At 52.7% G+C, this 7,405-nt stretch overlaps 1 pseudogene; it reads left to right on the top strand.

Moving 5' to 3' along the window:
- Window positions 1-1,337: 1,337 nt before the first annotated feature.
- Window positions 1,338-5,061, top strand: LOC101708789 (guanine nucleotide-binding protein subunit alpha-11-like; annotated as a pseudogene).
- The last annotated feature ends 2,344 nt before the right edge of the window (window positions 5,062-7,405 follow it).

The following is a 7,405-nucleotide window of genomic DNA, read 5'->3' as shown; positions in this document are numbered from 1 at the left end:
TATATCTCTGCTGTTCTGGTCGACAACCTGGGCAGCAGTGTGCGGGTCTAAGTCGATTAGTCTTAGCAAGCCAGCTGTAGTCTACTGAGATTCAGGCTGATTTCTGGCTGCAAGGTCCAATTTGAGGTCCCTGACCTGCAGGATTAAACTTTGGCAAGGGTCTATTGCAGGTTCCAACTGTCCTCCTCCCTAAGTGAGTCTGGGTTTCTTTCTTTTTTTTTTTTTTTCACTGTCTAGTTCCAGAACATTTTATCACCACTGGAGGAATCCCCATCTGTCCCCATGAGCTGTCACTTGTCCCCTCCCCAGTCCCAGCACCCCCGAGTTCACTTCCTGTCTTTGGAGTAGCCTGTCCTGGGCATTTCCTGTTCATGGAGTGCACGTTGTGTCCTCTGTGTCTGGTGTCTCTCACTGAGCATGGGTCCCTCCACACTGTGGAGGGTGTCACTGCCTCGCTCCTGTCTTGGCTGAATGATGCTCCAGTTTGGAGACAACTTTGGTGTGTGCATCCGTTCACCAGTTGAAGGGACATGGGCTGTTTCTACTTCTGGCTGCTATGAGTTGAGCTGCTGTGAGTGTGGCTGTAAGTGTCCAAGTGGACCTGTTGGGTATAGAGCTAGGAGTGAGACTTGGCAGAGCCTTGGAAGGAGCCACTGGACTGTCACTGTGGCTGCAGCACCATTTCCTGTGCCCATGAGCTGGGCTCTTGGTGCTACTTGCTGTGGCCCCAGCCCTTGTAGATGGGAAAGTTGACTTGCTTTAGTTGGTCTTTCTTCAGGGGCTTAGGACTCAACCCTGGAAACTTGGCTGGGACTGACGTTTGGTATGGGAGTCCACATTCATCCAAATGTGGTTCAAATTACTCCATTTAGTTTAAGTCAAAGCCCAGCAGGCAGATTTCTGACATGTCTGTGATTCGAATCTTCCTCCCTTTGTCCCAATTCCAGGTTACTGGGACCCTGCAGAGTCCCAGTGCCAGGTTGGGGGCCCGGCTGTCCCCGGTGTGGGCCTCTGAGTGTCTCTTGCCCCCTGCGTCTTGGGCCACCCCTGCCCTGGTCTCCCTGCAACGTCCCAGCTACATCCATCTGAGAAGCCAGGTCCCATCTGGGCTGTGCTCTCCACCCATGTCGGCAAGAAGTCCGGTGGAGGCCTGTTTGTGAGCAGTGTTTTGGTTTTGCCATACTGGGGACTGAACCAGGGTCTTCTCACTGAGCTCCATCCCCAGCCCTTTTAGTTTTTTATTTTTTGAGACAGGGTCTCACTAAGTCGCCCAGGGTGGACTGGAACTTGGGATCCTTGGCCTTGGTCTCCCAGAGTGCTGTGGACAGATGTGGGCGATGGCGCCGGTGGTGAATACAGGTCATTGGCACCAGCGCTGCTTACAGCCTGGGCAGGCAGCTTCGGTGGGCCTGCAGAGCTGGGTCCTGGAGAGGGAGCGTGTGGCTGGACACAAGGCTGGAGATTGGCATTTGGCCCTTTTTCAGAAGAAACTGACCTCGCTCCAGCAGCGAGGGGTCAGTGGATCTTCCAGAGAGGGTGCCTGTGTGTCCTGGTGCCCTGTGTGCTAGCCCCGCCCTCTGAGGGGCAGCTGACAGCAGTCGCAGGGAAGGGGCCAGGTGCCAGGCTGCATGGCACGGAAGCTGAGGGAGCCTGCTGGGTGTCAGGGCGCAGTGACCGGGTTCCCTTTCTTTCCTTTGGGTTCTGCCCAGGCTGTGTCGGCACTGCCTTGGAGCAGGCTCAACGTCTCTCCAGTGTCATCTGCCCTGGATAGCACGTGCATGTGAGCGTGCGTGTGAGCACGTGTGCATGCCCGTCTCCCTGTTCATCCCCCTTCTCTGAAAGGTGGAGGGCTGGGCTTGGTTGTGACGGTACCTTGCAAGGAGGGCCTCTGCCTGGTGTGATGTGTAGCCGTTGCTAGTTTGGCAGAGGAGGAGGCACGCTGGGCAGAATACAGGCCCTGGAGTGCAGTAATCAGGGCCAGCTTACACGCTGCGTGACTCAGTTTCCCCACCTGTCAACTGGGGACTTGGGGCCCGGTGTCCTGGCACCCCGAGAGGAATGGAGGTCATGGTGCTGGCTGCCCACCCATTGCTCCCCATGTCCAGCAGTGTTTGGGCCAACCCCTTCCTGTCTCCCCGGTGTTCTCGTGACTCTATGCCGAGTTCCATCTCTGACGAGGCCCGGCGAGGTCTGGTGGCTGGCGGTGTGGCTGGACCCCCTACGAGTTTGTGGCCTCCCCTCCCCTGCAGGTCAATGCGCTGCTCATCCGGGAGGGGGATGTGGAGAAGGTGATAACATTTGAGCACCAGTACATCAATGCCATCAAGACGCTGTGGAAAGACCCTGGCATCCAGTACCAGCTCTCCGACTCCACCAAGCAGTGAGTGTGGTAGCCCTGTCCCTTCAGGTCCCCACAGCCCACCACTGACCCTGAGGCTCTGAGAGGCCACTGGCCTTCCTTCCCTGCTTGACCAAGCTGCCAGCCCCAGGGCTGTGGGGGCAGTGTATGGCTTGCAGTGGCAGAAGGACTCGGCGGGGGGGGGCAGTGGAATGAATGGGGTGGGCCGCCCCAGCCACCCACCTTCCTCTGCCTCATCCCAGGGAATTGGGACTCCTGGGCCCCTGGCCTGTGGCGGGAGGTGCTTGGCACCTTGGTGACTTCACCTGTTGTCTTGCAGCTACCTGACTGACATGGACCACATTGCCACCTCGGGCTACCTGCCCACGCAGCAGAACGTGCTTTGAGTCTGTGTGCCCACCACGGGCATCATGGAGTATCCCTTCGACCTGGAGAACATCACCTTCAGGTGCTTGGAGGAGGGCAGAGCAGCCTCCATGAGGGTGGGGACCCCCACACGGCCGCTGTGCATGGGGCCAGGAACACAGGGTTCCTACTGGCCCTGGGTCAGGAGTCTGAGGTCAGGCAGGACAGGGCCAGCTCCGCCCCAGTCCCTACCAGCATCCGGTGGTGGACTGGTCCTCAGTGTCCTTGACTTCTAGAAGCTCAGCCCAACTCTCCATTGTCACACGCGTGCTCCCTGTGTATGCATGTGCATCCAGACCTCTCCTCTTAGAAGGACCCCAGTCCTGGAAGGCCTGTCTGCCAGTCCATTGCCATGGCACCTGGTCCACCGGTTGGCCCCTGTCATCACCCTCCTGTCCCTCCAGGGTTACCTGGCACATCCCATCTCTCGGGGTGTCTCCTTGCACAGGAATCAGCCCACAGTTGGGAAGAGAATGTCCCCGAGGATCACTCTGTGTCCCCTGAGTTGTCTTGGGAGTCACCCTCCCACTGCTCCTGGTCCCTTTCAGAGCCACTTGCTGGTTTTGCCCACTTAGCATGCCTTCTTGTCCAGCACTGGGATGGCTGCTTGTGTCCTCTGCAGCTGCAGGGACGATCCCCCTCCCTGTGCTGGGACCCCACAGTTCACCTGGGTCCCTACCGGCAGCGTCAGAGCCAGCATCCCTTTTCCAGTCCTGTGTATAAACAGGCACCGCGACAGATACTTGCACTCGGAACCCCAACGCTGGAAGTCATTCTGGCCTCAGGTCCCCTCGGTGCTCCTGGGCTCCTCCTGTCCCAGTCCACTGGGAATCTGCTGCCCCAAGGCCGGGCTCTCCAGGCCTTGAAACAGGGCCAGAAACAGTTGGCCTCTGTGCCTGCGGCTGCGTGAGGTCAACTCACTGTGGATACAGACCACTGGGGAAGCGGTGGGACTTCACATGTGGGCTATCCATGTGGCAGCGGGCGTTACAGATCACCTGGCCAGGATTTAGAGCCAATGGGGGCAGGGGTGTGCGGGAGTTCCCATGGCTGCGGGACCACCGTCTTGGTCGACCTGGGCCCATGGGGAATCTTGTGTGGCTCCAGCACGCTGGCTCCTGGTGCTGGAGGACCCTGGCCACGCCTGGCTGAGTGGGCAAGTTGGGGGGCACCCTAGCAGGTGTGGCTGGGGCAGAGCCTCAGGACTGACACCACACCCCTTCCAGGATGGTGGACATGGGCAGGCAGAGGTCTGAGTGCCGGAAGTAGACAGACTGTTTTGAGAATGTGACATTCATGTTTCTGGTGGCCCTCAGCGAGTACAACCAGGTCCTGGTGGAGTCAGATAAGGAGGTGGGCTCAGGCCGGGATGTGTGTGGGCGGGGTGGCGTCACTCTGCCCTCGCCAAAACCTGTGCCTCCGGCAGAACCGCATGGAGGAGAGCAAGGTGCTGTTCCGGACCATCATCACCTACCCCTGGTTCCAGAACTCCTCCGTCATCGTCTTCCTCAACAAGAAGGACCTGCTGAAGGACAAGATCCTCTGCTCGGCACCTGGTGGACTACTTCCCCGTATTCGATGGTGAATGTGCAGCCCTGGGCCTGCTAGGGTTCTCCGGAGCAGTGGGGTAGGGGCTGCCGCTGATGGGCGCCCTCTGGGTGTCCTGGGTTAGGGGAGGGTGAGAAGTAACCAGGTGCGATGAGGCCGGAAAAGAGGGGACTGGAGTTGGGTGGTTGCAGCCAGGCAGGTCCAGAGGGGCGGAGAGGAGAGGCAATGGAGAGCTTGTGCCAGGGTGACCAGGCTTCCAGCCACAGAGCTGCCAAGGGCTCTGGGGGCGGAGCCTCTGGGGCGGGGCTTACGGGGCAGGGCTCGGGCAGGGTCATGAGCGCCCCTCCCCTGAGGGCCGCCGTGGGACGCGCAGGCTGCCCGCTAGTTCATCCTGAAGATGTTCGTGGATCTGAACCCCGACAGCAAGATCATCTACTCGCACTTCACGTGCGCCACCGACACGGAGAACATCCACTTCGCGTTTGCTGCCGTCAAGGACACCATCCTGCAGCTCAACCTGAAGGAGTACAACCTGGTGTGACCGCCGCGTTCTCGGTCGCTAGTCCATGTTTCTATGGGAGGTGCTGATCCCACCAACTTACCAACTACGATGGTCCAGTGTGCTTTTATTGAAGAGATTTTCTTCACTTTTCCAGTGGGCTTCAATTTTCATCGAGGAGCCTCAGAGAGGCCCTCTCTGTTATTCACTTCTGCTGTGTCTTCTGGGGCTCATAACCATAGCCTTTATATTCCCCCTGGCGCCTCTGCTGTGCGGACTCAGATACCGCAGCCCGCGCTCGGAGTGTGTGTGTGGGGGGGGGGCGTGGCCCGCGTGGCGTGGTGGGGCAGGGCTGCTGGCATCCGCGCGACAGGTTCCGGCTCCGGCCAACCATTCAATTTTTGACCCTTCCAACTTCTAAATGTTTTCATTTTTGTCCTTATCTTACATCTCAGAGTTGCTTTCCTTCGCAATGACATGGACTGTTTTAAACTAAATGTGTGGCTGTCTGCTTTTGCTGCAGTTCCCTTGGGCACTTTGGAAAATGCCTTCACTGGACTTACTCTGAGCTTATTATCAGGTAACATGTGGCTAACCTATAGCCTGGAGGAAGTTTGCTCTCAGATATAGTAGAAAACTCCACACTCTTTGAAATCCATGGATATGTGGGGAAGTCTTGATGTTTGGTGCTGCTTTCCTCTTATGTGCTGCAGGAATGGAGTAAAACAGTTCACAGACACCTAGATGTTCACTGATGAATGCCATAATAGGACTGGATAGGAACACAGGTTAGCAACTGGCTCCAACTCCTAGATTAAGAATTTGAGTCTCAGGCTGAGGAGATCCTAGCTAAAGTTCTCCTATTTCACAGTATATGCTGACACTCATATCTTCAAGACTTTATTTGTTGGGAGAATGCAATCAAACCTGTTGATTCTTTCATTTTCTACCTTTGATTCCTTTTGTTGTTGTTTGCTTGTTTCAATGATTATTATTCTCCAATTTTGCTCTTACATAGCTATGGGGAACTCTGAGTTTAAGTTTCTTCGTTTATAAAATGTGAATTATAATCTCTACTTTTGAGAGTTGATGTGAGGAATTAATGAGATAATGTACCCAAAGTGCTGAGAATCTTTCTTGGGAAACAGTACTTCAATAAATAATCGCCTATTTCTTCTAGTTGATCTTTAGCCATAATTTCATCCCTGTGTTTCAGCCTCTTTTGATGGATGCCTAGGGCTTATACAATTTTCAAACCCCAAGGAAACTCTGATATTACTATGCTTTTTGACAATAAACAACAGGGATTGAGGTTGATGACCGTGAGTCATAGAAGTTTTGGTCTTTTCTAATTGAAGAAAAGCAGAAGCTCCTGTCCTCAGTCTTGTGCTGTCATGCTTTTTAGAGGCTGATGACTGTGAGTCATATTTAAAAGGAGAGATAGAAGTTAGGGGTGGAAGAAAAAAAGAGAGAGACAAAATAGGAAGAGATCACTGTCTGGCTAGGCAGCCTCATGGGGCACTGGCCAGGCCAACTACAATGTCAGAATGAGCTATCTCACTTGGAAGAGAGGGGCAATGTATACACAGGTGTAATGGAGGCAGCATAAACAAAGGAGGGATTTAAAAGGACAGTGGCTTAAAATATGTTTAAATACATGAGATCATCATTAGAGAATGCAAATGAAAGTAACTTATCATTTTGAAAACTGAAAACTAAAGGGAAAGATTCATGTGTTGTTTTGCTTTTGTTAATTATCAAAAGGGCGACCAAATAGTAAATGTGGGAAAGTTTCTTATTCCAGCTAAGATACGAAAAAATAATGATAATGTCATAGTATTATAATTTCTAATGGAACCTTAATAAATTAATGTATTCAGACATTAAGCATTATTAATTGGTAACATCACAAAACAAGCCACCTGGGCCAAGGATTTAGCTCAGTGTTTTTGCCACCTGCTGTGCAAGCACAAGGATCCGAGTTCGATCCCGGTACCAAACAAACAAACAAACAAATAAAAAACAAACAAGGCACTAGACACTGTACCTCTCCTTAAAGAATCTTATGTTGGGCTGGGGATGTAGCTCAGTAGCACCATGCCTGCCTGGCAAGTGCAAAGTCCTGTATTCGATCACCTGTACAAAAAAAAAAAAGAAAAGAATCTTATGTTACCAATGAAGCATTCTTGATTTAAAAAATAAAGCTATGCCAGGGATTTAACTCAGTGGTTCCGGCACCTGTGTTGCAAGCACAAGGTCCTGAGTTCAATCCCCGGTACCAATAAATAAATAAAATAAAGCTGGAATTTAATAAACATTTTAGATCAGCTACCAATCTATAAGAAATACAGAGTCAGAAAAATATTTAAAATGACACCACAGGAGAGGCAGCAAATGAAATCCAGTGTACGGAAAACTCTACTGGACCAATGATTCAGTTTCTTCAACAAATAAACTTCAAAGAAATGGAAGAGAGAGACAGGGGAACACCTATGGATTGAAAAAGACTTAGGATACATATTAATTAATGCATTGGATGGGCTTCATTTTCATCCTGTTTCAAACAAACTGAAAAAACAATATTGAGACAGTTG

The sequence above is a fragment of the Heterocephalus glaber genome, unplaced genomic scaffold (genome assembly GCF_053883595.1).
Source record: "Heterocephalus glaber isolate CG9 unplaced genomic scaffold, H.glaber_assembly_v1.0 deba00001790, whole genome shotgun sequence".
NCBI lineage: Eukaryota > Metazoa > Chordata > Mammalia > Rodentia > Bathyergidae > Heterocephalus > Heterocephalus glaber.
Note: the sequence above shows the minus strand (reverse complement) of the source record. Positions and strands in the feature narration are given on the sequence as shown.